Source organism: Pseudorca crassidens, chromosome Y, assembly GCF_039906515.1.
Source record: "Pseudorca crassidens isolate mPseCra1 chromosome Y, mPseCra1.hap1, whole genome shotgun sequence".
NCBI classification, from domain to species: domain Eukaryota; kingdom Metazoa; phylum Chordata; class Mammalia; order Artiodactyla; family Delphinidae; genus Pseudorca; species Pseudorca crassidens.
In genome coordinates, this window is record NC_090318.1 from 4,480,957 (window position 1) to 4,497,225 (window position 16,269).

At 40.4% G+C, this 16,269-nt stretch overlaps 1 long non-coding RNA gene across 1 annotated transcript in view; it reads right to left on the reverse strand.

Moving 5' to 3' along the window:
- Positions 1-2,524: 2,524 nt before the first annotated feature.
- Positions 2,525-16,269, reverse strand: part of LOC137217868 (uncharacterized) — a 388,659-nt gene continuing 374,914 nt past the window's right edge. The window contains exons 7-8 of the long non-coding RNA XR_010940307.1: positions 3,347-3,434; positions 2,525-2,661 (exon numbers count right to left, since the gene is read on the reverse strand). This is a non-coding gene — a long non-coding RNA (uncharacterized lncRNA). The remainder of the gene's footprint in view (positions 2,662-3,346; positions 3,435-16,269) is intronic.

Genomic DNA, 16,269 nt, shown 5'->3' on the forward strand with positions numbered 1-16,269 from the left:
AAGCCCACTCACCTAGAGCCCGTGCTCCACAACAAGTGAAGCCACCGCAATGAGAAGCTCGCGCACCGCAATGAAGAGTAGCCCCCACTCGCCGCAACCAGAGAAAGCCCGTGTGCAGCAACATAGACCCAACTCGGCCAAAAATAAATAAATTAATTAATTTAATTAATTTTTTAAAAAAGAAGGTATGGCCATTCTATACGTTAATGACAATTCATTAATGATATACATCCATTTGTAATATTTTCAGAATAAAATTCAGTCTCAATTTTTTTTATAGTAAAGAAAACTGAAAAGACTAGGGAGTAGTACAAAATAGGCATCCTGGTTTTTTAGGGTCTGATTTTTTAAAACCCTAAAATATTTTCCTGTTCCTTATAAATCTCTTTAAATAAAAAGAAAATATTTTGGGGTTTGATCAGTGGCATTCCATTAGTCAGGATTTTACCGCATTTACGCATTCCTAATCATTGTCAACAGAAAATTTATCAGAAAGCTTTTAATGATCCATTGACTGGGACAACTAAAAATAAGAATTAAAGCATCTTAATTGCAAAGGAATTTTCAAAATTATTTACTAACAATTCATGATCAATTCTACCTATGGTGATAAACTAATGAGAGCTTTTAAGAGAGTACATTTTACAGCGAAAAACATACTCTACATCTCTCTTACACATTTAAAAATTCTCGTGAAATATCTGTTCTAGACATATGGGCTACTTGGAGACAGAATGTTTGGCTAAATATGTACTTCTTCTTCATTACAGTTCAGATGAGGTTATTACTTGATACAATACATATAAATCGGCAACAGGGGACGACATGAGACAGCACGTCCCTCCTCCTGAGATTAACTGAACGTTAAGTTACCTTTTGGTTTGACAGTGGGATAGAATATCAGCAAGCCTTCTAATTCTCTATCATGTCTTCGTTTGTTTCTAAGAGACAATGCTAAAGCATTTCCACCTAAAGCCCTGATGCTCGTTCTGTTCAATGACAGAGGAGAAAATTTAACAGCCTGTGTCATTAGTAATTAAGAAATCAAGGTACTGCTGTTCCTTTGTACAGTGCAAATATAGAACACGGATGTGTACTCCCGTGAATGTACACAAATGCATTCAGAGGGACGTCAGTGGACTGAAGAGTGCTTGGGTGGGCTGATGCCTCTGAAGTTTTTTTTTTAAGCTTCCAAGTTCAACAGCAGTTCTGGACCTAAAGGGTCCCACCAATTCTGATTGTTTTCATTAAAAAAGCATGTCTTATCCAATCATCATGGAAAGCAACATGGAGGCTCCTCAGAAAACCTAAAAATATATGTACTCTATGATCCAGCAATTCCACTGCTTGGGAATATACCCAAAGGAAATGAAAACAGTTATTTCCAAGAGATCTATGCACTTGCCTGTTCACTGCAGCATTATTCACAATAGCCAAGATACAGAAACAACCCAACTGCCCATCAGCAGACGAATAAATAAAGAAGATCCTGTATACATAAACTATGGGATGTTATTCAGTCAAGAGAAAAGAAGATATCCTGCCATTTGTGACAACACAGGTGGTCTCTGAGTACATTACGCTAAGTGAGATACGTCAGACAGAGAAAGACAAGGATGGTATGATTAATCTTATACATGGGATCTAAAAATGTCAAACTCGTAAAACATCAGAGAGTACAATGGCAGTTCCCGGGGCATGGGGCTGGGGGATAAGATCGATGTTGTTTAAGGTTACGAACCTGCAATGAGCAGTAAATAAGCCACAGAGATTTAATGTTCAGTATAATCAACATAGACAACAGTCCTGTATTATAATTATGTAATGTGATAAATATCACTACAGTGGCAATCATAGTACATTACATAAATGTATCAAAGCAACAAGTTGTACACCTTAAATGTACACAATGTTTTACGTCAAATATATTCAATAAAAAAAATGCTGTAAAGAAAAAAAAAGCACGTTTTTATACTGAAAAGTAAGATCTATGAGGGGGGTGGAGTTACACTGGATATTAGAATATACAAATGATGATGATGTTGAAATGGCACAAAAAAACAAAGAATGGAATGGAATGGAGGAGAAAATAAGAGAAATAGACCCAAGGATATACAGAAATCTACTATCGGATGAAGCCGGATCTCAAATCATTTGGGGAATAATGGATGTTTTAATGAATGGCTATATTGTAAATGTCTGCAGCCATTTGAGAGAAGATAAAAATTAGATTCATTCCTTACACCATACCCAAGAATGAATCCCCAGTGGACCCAAGATCTAAATGTTAAAAAGAAATGAAACCACAAAAGTACTAGAAGAAAAAGTGGGAAAATTCTTTTCTGAGCTGGGTGTAGGGAAATGGCTTTCTTAACAATGATGCAAAGCCCAGATTTAATAAAAGAAGGGATTGATAAATTTGACTACATCAAAAAAAAACAGCCTTCACATGGTATAAAATTCCATAAATAAAATCAAAAACAAAGACGAATGAGGAGAAAATATTTTCACTATTTATTACAGATAAAGGACTAACACTCCTAATATACTAAGATATTGAAGAGCAAAAATAAAACAAATGGGGCAAAATATCACAGTAGATAAATCTGGACAGAAGGTATGCTGATTGTAGCATTCTCACAACTTTCGACTAATGTCAAGCTACAAAAAAAGAAGGCTTCTTTTAAAAAAAATTATGGTTTCCCTAGGAATAGTTTGTTCTTAGCACACAGTACACACTCAACAAATGTGTCTTAAATCAGTATTGTAAAATGAATAAAACTTATATAGAATTTAGATTTATATAAAATTGAGTTGGAATGTACATATCATAAACTGGTCTTCAATAATGATTCCATTTAATTTTTTAAAGCATGTGTTTATAAAGGAATGTCTATTTGCATATTATCATATGGATGAGAATCAGAGCTAAGAGTCCTTGGAGTCTCAAGTTATCCTTTACATGTTACTAACTGTCAGAGTCTCTGATGTTCTGACGAGGGGATGGACTGACGAGGGAATGGACTGAGGTCTGAACTCCCCGTAGGGAGTGAAGACCCAGCCGTGACTGGAGTCCCTTTTACTGCACGTTACTTTCCCAAGTTTCCCATGAGACTTCATATCTAAGGAGCCATCAGGAGTATGTCAGCATCAATCACACACAAAGATGACGGAAGTGCTGTCTCACCAACAACCATCAGCATCATCACTGAACGTCCTAGTTTACGGTCTTAATTGGTCATCATCAGAGGCTTTGCCCATCACTGTAGCCACCCTTCAACTGGGTCCTCTTTCCCTTTTGCCATCATCACTTTAGTAAAACACGGGTGAATATGATGAAACTCACCCAGGCAGCCAGGAACTTCTCAAGGCTTGGTAGAACTAGAGGTGCATGGGGAAAGAACTGCAGTGTTTGTGGGTAACACCAAGGCTTTCTAAAGAAAGAGAGAAAGCAAGAGAGAAACAAACGGGAGTTAGAACTATTCATGGAAGAGGGAGAAAGGACAAAAAGAGAGAGAAACTGGAATTTAGTCACATGGAAACATTCTATAATTATCAGTCATATATCACCCAGAATCCATTCAGAGATGAACAATGAATAAAGTAAGATAACTTCATTGTCTCGCTTCTTAAACACTCTCTTATCAAATATTACTTTGGAAACACCCAGCATCTCCTTTTCAAGACTTCTGCAGCTGTGACATTCCTTCTCTGATAAGCATTAGGGGAGTGGAGTAAGATTCTTTGTTGCCTAGTTTTATCCGTTTTAGCTAAAAACCACAGCAGACAACTTGGAGTTTTACATATTTGGATTTTCTCCTCAAATGCTGGACATGCTTTGTCTTTGGAGAAGCGTCATCTTCCAGAAAAAGAGAGGCTTAAAGGCCAACCAATGGATCCGCCGACACCTGGAATTCTGGCTGCGAGCCGGGGTATGCGGAGGAGTTTGCCAGACCGGGGGGGGGGGGGGGCTCAATGACCACACTGGGGTTCTGTGGAAATACTGTTGTCTTGGAATTTCCTGGGATCGGGATGTGCTGGAGAGTTCTGCTACTTTTACTCTTCTGCTTGTAGTGAGAATTTTCATCAGCTGTTCACATCTCCTGTCTTCATTTGACAGCACTGTTGTTTCCTTGGATTTTTCTTCCTGTTCTCGGCATTTTGCGAACACAGCTTCTAGGTCTAGATCACTTTCTACGGTGACTGTTCTAAAATGTGGTCTTTTCAATGGATGATGGTGGTGGGGTGGTAGCATGTGGGAAGGGGAATCAATTCTCCCTCCTTGTTCCATTTTCCCCTAGATGGCCATGCCTTTAAGGGAACGTTAGTTTGATTATCTCCCCAAGGCAAGGCTGCTCTGCAGCTGCGACACCTGCACTCCTTTCTCTGAAGCCTGTTCCCTCTCATCACGTTTTGGGGGCCACAAAGACCCATGCTCAGTACTAGGGTGCTTATAATTTTTATGATGTATATAATGTTTATGTGAAACCTTTATTTTATAATTTACATAGCATTCATATAAAATGTAAAATCTTTGTTTTGTAATTTATATCATATTCACACAAAATGGAATGGTTATAATTTATGGTTTAATGTTTATAACTACATTGTGGGTTTTCAATCCATATTATGGACTGAAGAATTTTAATGGGAGTGGAAGTAACACACTCTCAAATTCCAAATTCTTTGACAGAACTGTGAATTTTCTTTTCATTTCAGAGTCAATAAAACCTCTCATCTTATTGAAAACTGAAGCTAGTAGGTTACAGTGCTTGGGAATCAATACAATTCATTTTTGATTCAAAATGGAAAGTGAAAAACAAAAATCAGTGAATTCCGGCATGAGATTATGAGCGTGCAATCGCAGAGCTTATTAGCTAAGAAGAGCAAGAAATTTAATAAATAAAATGAGAATGATTTATTATCATCCATCCTTTGGGAAAAGTGTGGAAGTAAGAAACGTATAAAAAAAATAGGCAAATGTGAAGGGACTTCAAAGAAACAGCAGCCAACTCCACAGCTGTGCTACCGTAACAATGTACACAGCATAATACAAGAGACGCAGAATCGGTATTTTTCACGTGAGACATTCCACTAATATTTGAGTTCCAATATTTTGACAACTGCCAGTGCTGGCAGGTGCCTATAAAACTAGAATAAATGTTGTCGTAATACGTTGTTGAAATTTTACATTTATTTTTTCACAAACGGGAACTATGTTTTGGTGTTTCCCGAACAGACAGACAAACGTTCACCATCCGAAGAACGAAGACACGGCTATGCTACAGAGAGTACTGACCTGGAAGACACGACAGCAACTTCAACCACTGGGGCTCTTTGCCTTAATACCTCTGGCTCGTCCAGTGAACAGTACACAGATCAATGGTCCTGCCTGATCACCTCCCCATCGTAAGCTTCACATGCTGACTCTTCTTGCTCTCACCTACCTTCCCTACTCAAATAGATTCCCGCGTATCTGAATTCTAAAATGCATTCCTAGTTCACGTACCCAGGGCGTTCTATAATAAAATCAATAACCCTCAGACGCACATACATCTATAGTAAGTATCATACCCAGCACAGCCATACCCAGGGCGTTCTAAAATAAAATGAATAAACCCGCAGATGCACATACATCTATAGTAAGTATCATACCCAGCACAGCCAATCTGTACCATCCTTGATAAATAACAAGTGCTGGCTTAGTATTCAAGAAAAAAAGCAGGTAAGTTTCTATGATTGCACCTCTTAACATTGTAGAGAACTCTTCACCTCTAGAATATGACTTCACGGAAGAATCCCTGACCAATCTCTCAGGTGCTATTTTGTCCCGATGTCTGCTCTGCAGCAGGGGGTGCAAACTGAGAGGCATCTACCCCCGGTTGTAACCGTGAAAGTCACTCTCAGGAGAATATTCAGTTTTCGGGAAAATAAATGTGGAAGATACAGACACTGGAAAAACGACCAACATTTACTTTAAGCTGCAACTGCTCTTATTCTGCAAGAAGTCATTTATGTGAAAGAGCCCTGTAGCTTTCCCACATTTCCAGGAATTATTCTTCGCTGAGACAACTCCCTCAGAGGCTGGGGAAGTTTGCTTTTATCGCACCTCCCTACAAGCATCAGCTCAACAAAATAATTTCTACAGGTCACATGAAGTATGTTCTTAGCCTAAGTGAATGAGAGCTCATTACATTGTAAGATGATTTCAATAATCTCTAAGGCCCCTTGGGTTAAATGGCCATGCCCAGCTATGTTGTAGATTTGGGGGCGAATAAATTATTTTGGGGGAAAATGGAGTTGTCATGGGAACCAATGGCTTGAAATAATATCAATATAGTCCCGCCTAGCCTGCACATGAAGGTCAAATAGAGATTTAGTTCAGGGATTCTCTGCTCAGAGCAGTAACAGGAATTGACAGAACCACATGTAAGTGGAAGAACCCAAAATCAGGAGGATGAAGATGTGGTCCTATTCCTACTTCTGTTATTTCTTACAGGAAAAAAAAAAAATCCCATTTTTCAGATAAGCCAACTCATTTTGTAACTCCACACCCTCCCCACTTAATTATTTCTCCTCCAACTTTCCCATCTTCTTCCAGTGCCACTCAAGCCCCTGCCCCATCAATTTCCTCTGGAGCTCAGTTTTTAAATATCACCCCTCCATCCAGACGCTGCTAACCTACTCCAGGGATGTCTAGATGCTCCTTCCTTTTGATCTGTCCTGTTTTATTGTGTCCACTGCACTGCCTTTTATTTTAATTTTACATCTCTGCCATTCTGGGTATGTGTGTGTGTATGAGGAACATTTATTTATGCAGTAAGACGACATACAAAAGAAAACAAGAAAAGGATGAACGCAGGATTGAGGACAGCCGCTTCACTGGAGAGAGGAAGAGAAGGAGGTGGGGTGGGGAACCAGATAACAGTATGTAGGTTATTTTTAAGGTTCCGTTTTTGTGTGGTTGCCTCTTTGACGACTATAAACACACAAAGAAATGCATGAGCCATTTCTAGACTAATGATGAGACTGGTCGTGAGTCAAGACTCATGTTTCACATATGTTTTTGGAACTGAGGTCCAAAAAACAGAAGGTGTTACATTTACGTCATCTTTATGTATTTTCTACTTTCCCATTGGGCAAAGCTCTTCAAAGATGTATGACAAAATTCTTAGTTCCTGTGTTAATGTGGGCTAACACTGCATTTCCTCATCTGTCAAATGGGCAAAATGACAGTATCTAGTGCATAAAGATGTTGTAAGCATTAAATATATTAGTAGAGGAGACGGTTCTAGAGAAAGACCTGACACAGAGTGGACACTGAAGAAAAGTTAGCTCTTGTTCATGGGATTATTAAATGAATTCTGTTCCTGTCGTCATTTAACCCGAATTCTGGAGGGAGACGCGCATCTACTTCGGCTCAGGGGTCCTGGAATGTCAAAGTTACATGTGGCACCATTCCCTTGGTCTCTTTTTCCTTGATGGTCACGACACGTCAGCTGTAGCTCCAGCCATGTCTCCATCGCAGGCAGGAAGAAGGGAAAAGGAGAGAATAAAAGGGAGAAGTCAGCTAAATCCAGTTCAGGTCAAGGCACCCTTGTGGAAGCCACAGCAATGATACCACCTAGCTTCAAGGGAAGATACACCATGCAGTCCTCTTCTACTGGGAGACATTACCACTCAGAACAAAGCAAGAGGACCACTCAGTTTGAGAGAAAGGACAATGAACGTTGGGCAGGCCATTTTCAAGAGCTCCCCGACTTCCACTCCTATCTAACCAGGCTCGTTTTATCCTGTCCAGCCCCACTGAAGAGAAGTTATAGACCAACTAAGCTTTGTTCTCTTCACCTGCAATGAAGACCATGTCTTCTACAGCAAGCACTAGGTCGTGTTATTGGTAGAACTATAAAATTCTACCAAAATGCTCTGGTAGAACTATAAAATTATGAACATGTTCTGTTGTACTCAGCATTTACGTAAGTCCCAACTTATTCTGAAACTGAGCTTCCTTGACACCCAACTTAGAGTCCATGCCTGTCTGTCGTTCTTCCCTTGAGGGCTTGTCAGAGAATGTGGACATAGTCTGTGAATATGCCAAAGTCAGAAACCTCCTAACCTGCAGCCTCAAGGATTGGGATTTTATGGGCAAAATGTCATTTCCAAGAATATCTATTCTGCCTGAGTAATTTTCTGTGGAGAATCTCAAGCTACAAAAACATAGCATATCAACTGATCGTTTGCCTAAAATCAAGTGGAAACACTCAAAGTTCCCCCTTGTATGAGCGACTCTGCAAAGTGTCTGAATTGTACCTAACTCCAAAATGTGAACTGTTGTTTTTTTTTTTCCGGTACGCGGGCCTCTCACTGTTGTGGCCTCTCCCATTGCAGAGCACAGGCTCCAGACGCGCAGGCTCAGCGGCCACGGCTCACGGGCCCAGCCGCTCTGCGGCATGTGGGATCTTCCCGGACCGGGGCACAAACCCGCGTCCCCTACATCGGCAGGCGGACTCTCAACCACTGCGCCACCAGGAAAGCCCTGTGAACTGTTTTAAATCAATTCTTCCATCGTAGTCAGAATTATGTCCGACTAATGGATTTCCACGAGAATTCTAGGAATTAATAATTTAACCTACCTCTTTTTTTAAAAAATCACTTTTACATACCACTTTTTAAATTTTAAATTTCACTTAATGTTAAAATGAGTGAGACATCCAGATCATTCAAAACTCATGAATGTTTCTTTTGATATTTCATGCTCATACTTTTGTTTTCTCCAGGTAAGATTTTTATGCACCCATCCAGTGTTTCCTTTATGCAAATGAAAGATGAATATATAATCCTTTCAACCCCTTCCCAACACAAAAGTTACTTTTCTACATACATTAATTTGCACCATATTTTTTCACCTCATATATCCTGAAGAATTTTTATATACTTAGCAGGATTTTACCTGCTAGTTTTCAAACTTTTTAATCTGTCCAGTCCTACTCTGCTAAAAATCATTTACCCGGCACATCAACTTCCATGGCTTTACCTGCCCTGGGCATGTACTTCGCATTTCTTTCACCTAAAACAGGTTTCATTGCCCTTAAAGACCAACAAAGCTAGGCTAGGCATTGCCTCTTACTACCTTCAGAAAGTTTTGCAAGAGATAAACTCCATGAGCACTTAAAAGCCAATCTGAAACATACCTGGTCGTAGTCCCAAATCTAAGATGCATTCCAAACAACAAGAACAAGATGATTTCAAGGCTCTCTGACATTAGAGAATCACAAGCCAAAATTTATGTCTGCAACACTCAAGATCCGAAATCAACGATCTCAAGAATATTCAAGGTGCCATTGCATCAATTTTTCCCTGGGAAAGGTGACAGGGTAACAGAAGATTGATTTTCTTCTACCAATTCAGCATAAAACTGAAAAAACAAACAAAGGTCATCAGGGAGCTATAGGGTACGTGTTGACCGTTCTGGAAAGTTTAAGGAAGCAATAAGTCATGACTGACTATTATAAAATCATGGCATTGGAGACACATATTTTCTTGCTCATGTATTCCAGAATTCCAAAACCAGGACACGTTCCTGAAAACTGGAAGGTGATAGTTTTATGACAAAAGGACTCACTGTTTACACACCAGGCAGGGAGGATGTAGAACTCATTTCTGGAAGGGTCTAGAACAGATGGAGAGTATAAGTAGGCATAGAAGGACCGTGATAAAATCAGAGAGCATGAATCACAAGGAACGTAGAAAAACAGTGATGATTTATATGTCTATCTACAGACACAACATTACATAGGATGTTTGCTTCATCTAAGCAACAGTCTTTACACCACTGTCCAAGATGGAGCGCCCGATGTCTTGTGTAGTTGGTCTGAACTAGTACCCTGTGTGCTAGGTTCTCATCCAAGGTGTTCATTTCCCTTCAAAGACTGGAGACCCCTCTGTCCCCATCACTGGACCAGGGCTGTGGCTTTGCCTATATTCTTGGCAGTAGGTTGGTAAACAGCTCATCTCAGAACTCGGCCAACCTTGGTAGTCCAAGCAAGTACGGCTGGACCAAGGGAGGCAGCTAATGGATGCAATGAGCCTGTAGGTGAGAATGTGGATTCAGAAGGTACAGCTGCCCCAGTCACGGAATCATCCCCAGGAGAAAGAGTTTATTGGGGACAGGATGCTGGAAATTGGTATAAATAGTTTATCGGAGAAAGATAATGGAAGAATTTGATATAGTGTATTGGGGACAGGATGATGGAAGTTGGTACAAAGAGTTTATTGAGACTAGTGTGATGGAAGATGGTGCAAATATTTTTTAGGTACAGGGCAAAGGAAGTTACTATAATTTGTATAAAACATTTTATTGGGAGTAGGATGAAGGAAATTGATATAGTTTACTGGGGACAGGACGATGGGCGTGGTGCACATATTAATTTCTTAGAGATCTCACCCATGTTTGCTTCTACAGCTAACGCTTGTTCCTAGTAGCTTGTCCCCTTGTGCGTTTTGTAATTTGGGTTTGCGTACTTATGCTAACGTGTGCTTTATCTGTGAGAAGCTTTCTGCTCATTTTGAGCATACATCCATCTAAGGAAGAGTCACTTTCTAGGTGCCAGGCACCCTGTGTCCTCACAACACTAGGGCATTTTAAGGTAATCATGTTATTATTGTCTTGGGTCTTCTTAAATCATGCAAGGAATGTAGGTCTAACCTCCCAAACTCTGCAACAACAGTTCTATAGTTACAAAGTCTTGGAGGAAACATTTTTCCAACCTGGATTTCAGATCAGGAGAGTAATTTTCTTCTTCTTCTTTTTTTAAATATTTATTTATTTATTATTTATTTGGTTGTGCCGGGTCTTAGTTGTGGCAGGTGGCCTCCTTAGTTGAAGCTCGAGGGCTCCTTAGTTGCAGCATGCGGGCTCCTTAGTTGTGGCATGCAAACTCTTAGTTGCAGCATGCATGTGGGATCTAGTCCCCTGATCAGGGATCGAACCCAGGCCCCCTGCATTGGGAGCACAGAGTCTTAACCACTGCGCCACCAGGGAAGTCCCCTGCATATATTTTCTTCTTACTTCCTTGTTTTAGCAGGTGGGTTTTTCTTTTCTAGTGCAATGTTTGACTGGCAGAAGAGCCTTCTGAGTTCCTGGCTGCAAAAGGGGATCTCAATTTCTACTCCATCCTTGGTATAAGACCAAGGTCTTGTGTATTCCCTTTGTTACAAGTGGAAATGTCTAATCCCCTCAAAGAAGTTTTGAGTCCTCTGAACACTCTTATTCCCTGTCCTGTTACATTTCTCTCCCTGGCAATTAATTACTTCCACTTCCTTATAATCTGCTGTGTTTTTTTTTTAAACATCTTTATTGGAGTATAATTGCTTTACAGTGATGTGTTAGTTTCTGTTTTATAACAAAGTGATCAGTTATACATATACATATGTTCCCATATCTCCTCCCTCTTGCGTCTCCCTCCCTCCCACCCTCCCTATCCCACCCCTCTAGGTGGTCACAAAGCACCGAGCTGATCTCCCTGTGCTATGTGGCTGCTGTGTGTTTTAAAGAACGTTTGCCACGCCTTACCCAGAATTTTTATGTATTCTCCAGTGGGAATGTTGCTTTGGTAGAAACAGTCTGCCATATTGGTAGCAACGAAAATCCTACACTTCTTCCTGTCCGTGCATCCTGCCTTTACTTCTCCTCACGTTCTTGAGTGAAGGACGCCAGCGGCCTCCCAATGAACTTCACTGACTACAGACTTTTTCTTATTTCTGTCTACTGGCAATGACCTCTGACCTGAATTTTATTGAAGTTTTATTTACGTGCCAATACCCTGCTCCAAACCTTATTATGCTCTTCCATTGTCCAATTATAGAACCAAATTTTGAGATGTCTAGGTCTATTTCAGTTTTTCCGACTCTACTTGGACAAACTCATGTTGACTGCGTCTCCATGACTGGGCTCTTTTTTCATCAGTCTGATTTAAGGGAGGTCTCTCAAAACATTCCCTTCTCGTTCTCAGTGCCGTTGGTCATTTTATCCTTTTCTTCGGTGAAACAACTTCTCTCCTTCTTTATTTTGGAAGTAAATCCAAATCATTCTGCGGGTCCACCCTTGTTTATGAGGCTTTTCACTCATCAAGGTAGCTCTGATCCCAATAATACCCTGAAGCATTTCTTGTAATTGCTCCGAAGGAACAGGTAAACACTGAGACTTTTACTGTTCGTTGTTTTATGGGCATTTACCTCATGCCCCCAATTAGTTTTAATTGTAACAAAGATTTTAAACAATGGGCCATTCATCACAAAGTGCCTATCTGAACATTCCTTGTACTTAACAGAAGAGCCACAGAAGGCATGCTTGAAGAATGGTCTATGTAAAGTAGTTGTAAACTAATGTCTAATTATCTCTTTTTCTGAGAATGGAGAACACGGCATTTCTTCAATTAATTAGGATACTGCCTGCTAGGGTTGGGCACCACTGAGTTCACAGTAGACCCATCGCTTAACATGCAGCATGGTGGGCGGGGGAGGTAAAGCATTCTCCATGCTCCCGGATCTTTAGGTCCATTCTTCTCTCCAAGACCATGAGCTCGTCCAGCAGATGCACCGTGTCTCCATGTGCTGTATCCTAAACAGAAGCAGATGACACCGTATCCAAGCTAAACTTCTCTGCCATTTGGTGCCACTGAAGAAAATGTCCAAATAAACGGGGAACAGCAAATCCTTGATGTTTCGGAAATCTAGAAGGTAGCTGGGCTACTTCTCTTTCAATTAATCCTCATTAAGTTAATTCTTCAGAATGGGCTTGATGAGAACTTGGGCAGGAGACGCTGTGGGATTTTTTTTTTTCTGATGAGTAATTAGAGTTCACTCTTCCCTGATGCTGAAAGACAGTGGATCCACACACTTCAAGGATCATGAAACACAGAACAGTATCCACATCCTATATTGCAACTTATGGATTCTAAAGAAGACTCATTTGGGTTGACGGAGGGCAAAAAGGAATTACTTAAGCTGATGAGAACCAAAGAATAGGAAAAAAACGTAAGCAATCTATATTCCTTCAGGAAGGTGAATATACATAACTAACAAAGTTCCCTGGTTCTATTCCCTAAAACACAGCCAAGAAAATAATGCATGATTTGACTTTTATAACAAGAAGTTATTTAATCCATGCTATTTCTCAGAATCTCTTTGGTCTAAAGGTTACCAACTTCTACCAGCAGAAATCGAAGATCATATTTGCTTCTCAGCAAGACAGACTGTGCAACACCAAGATGCTGAAATATCACCATTTTGGTAGGTTGGGTGCATTGGGGACCCTAGGAGAACACAGAGGAAGAAAATGATTGATCTTAACACACTGTTGGTGGGCGAGGTTGCAATCCCAGTGGCATGTGAGGCAAGCAGACATGGTAACCACAGACATCATGAATAGCCCCGTGCAGGAAAGTGGCATGGCCACTGTTTGCAGGGGACTCCAGGAAGTTTCTTTTGTTGGAGCAAAACTGTTTTTCAATATTGAAGGCAAAAGACATCTCTGGTAACGAAAACCCTTTCAATCAACGCTCAGTAAATGTGAAGGAGATGGACTCACGTACTGAGTCAAAGAAAAGAAGAATGTTCTAGGTTGGAGGAATATTTCAATGACGTCAAGAACAAAACAAATTTCATGAAAGAGGAGTAAAGTATGCCTGTCTTGTTAAAGGTAGGACTTAAAAAAAAAATTAAATCTCTCACTACAAGGCAATTTTCCTAAAACCTCTCCACATGGGTCTACCTAAATTTTGAGAAGAGTGGTTCTAAACCTTAAGAGACAAAAATCTCCCATGTATAGACAGTATTGTATATATTGCTTGCATATTGTTACATAACAAATATTTGAAATACACCTCTTATTCTCACATTGATATATTAATTCATATTAATAACTAATGATAACGATATTGATGGCTAACTTTATAGAGTGTTTACTAGGTGTCAGGAACAAATGTTTTACACACACAATAGTAACTCACTTAATTCTCAAAAGCTCTAAGAGGTAAGTCGTTTTTTATCATCATTCTATAGATCAGGAAACTGAGGCACAAAGGTAAAGGAATTGCCCAAGACCGCAAAGGTTATAAATGATGACATATGAAACCACCACTCTTATTCATTATGCTGTAACTTATTATTTAATAATCACAGTAAATTCCCTAATTACAGTATAAACAAGAAATAAATGGAAAGTAATGTGATAATATAGTACGTATTTTCACCATATGACATAATGAAGTGGTCCAAAGCTTTGGGGGTTAAACTGCTTGTGTCAGTGGCTCAAGTACCATGAGCAGTGTTGGAATTCTTCTAAAATTGTTAACGACTCTTGGTAAGTTTCCAAACTACAATTTTCCCTCTAATTACTTGGCAGCTGTGCTCTTGGAAAATTCAGTGCCTACTGTAACTGTGCAAAAAAAAAAAAATACGCCTTGAATTTAGATATAAAATGCAGTTAGGTTCTAGGTTCAGATAATTACGGAGAGCTTTTTTATGTAAACAGACACTTAGAGGGATATTTCAAAGTTGTGCGGGAAATGGTACAATTCTTTTTTGCTTTTTTTAAATTACTTTCTGTTTCAATGTTATGGACACTGCAGAACTTTGTATCATTCCTGGCTGCCGCCTGCTAAATGACAGTAGTGACACTAAATTATCATGACGACAGTAGTAACAATAAAATGCCATAACCCTCTTTGAAGAGCTACGATCCTAAGGAATCAATGGGCAGAATTCAGGATGGCCTGAACTCTGCAGTTCTAGGCAAAACGTTGAGTGTAGGTGCATTCTTCTTGGGGAGCAATCAGTAACTTTCAGCAAATTCTCAAATCGTAATCAACATCTATTCCCCCAAGAGTTAAGAACCATTGATCTTGGGTATTCCACGATATTCTACTTTTTCTAGTCCCTTTTCCATCTGGTAACCATTCTTCTGGTTTGCAGAGGACACTCTGCAAGTTAAAAACTTGCATGATTTTGACTGTTGCCTCAGCATCCTTCTCAATTTAGCATCCATCATAGACTTTGGTTTTTTTTTTTTTTTTGGCCGCACTGCGGCCATGCGGGATCTTGGGTTTCCTGACCAGGGACTGAACCCACACTCTCTGCAGTGGAAGCACGGAGTCTTCGCTGCCGGACCACCGTGGAAGTCTCTATTACAGACTTCTCATTTCCAGGAAACGACGCCAAACACTGCCCATAGCTGCATTAAAATGAGCTATAGGACAGGTGGAGTTGAGCACCACCCAGAAGTTCCCAGATTCTGCCGTGACTTTTCTGCTGGTTCTACGTGCAATACAGAGGTGATCTGCAGAGTCATCGCTTAAACATACAGTTACATTTGAGGGGCAAGCTGCAGAACCTCTTTCCCCAACCTGTTCCAGGTGCGAAGTCATGAGCATCTCCTTTGAAGGGCAGTATGCAGGGTGCTGGCTAATAATGCAACTTGTGTTGGGGCAGAAGCTGGTGCTGTGGACTCTTTCTGGTGTCCGATGATGGTGTCCAGTAGTACTGGCTACTTGGTATACCAGTTGAGCCACGGCTGCTGCCAGGACCCAGACTATACGTGAAGCCATCAGGGCCAGGTTCAGGGTAGCAACAGGACATTATTGCGAATATGGCAAATGTGTGCTGGAGAAAGGAAGGCTCAACAGTACTGTCTTAGTGCATATAAATATTCTATGAATTCCTGTGATGGGAGTTTCGCCATTAACGCTATAGTATAAATCCGCTGTTATTTATTTGTGTTTGGCCGTTCTGATAGATACGTACTGTCCATTTCACGGTTAGGGTCTTCAGCGACCTGTCCAGATTTTGTCGCTGCATTCAGTGGGGGTTACTACGTACTGTTCCCATGTGTTACAGCTAAATGAAGTCATTAGGGTGGGCCCCAGGACCTCAGGATGTGTCTGTATTTGGAGATGGGGTCTTTAAGGAGGTGATGAAGGGAAAATGAGGTCATTAAGGTGGGTCCTGATCCCACAGGACTAGTGTCCTTATAAGGAGACGAGATTAGGACCCAGATACACAAGGAGGGATGACCATGTGAGGACACAGGGAGGAGACGGCCATCTACACACCAAGGAGAGAGGCCTCAGGAGGAACCAGCCCTGCCCACACCTTATTCTTAGACATTCAACCTCCAGACCGTGAGAAAATAGATTTCTATTTTATTAAGCCACCCAGTTTGTGGTACTTTATTATGGCAACCCAAGCAGGCTAATCCACCATTTTATTGAG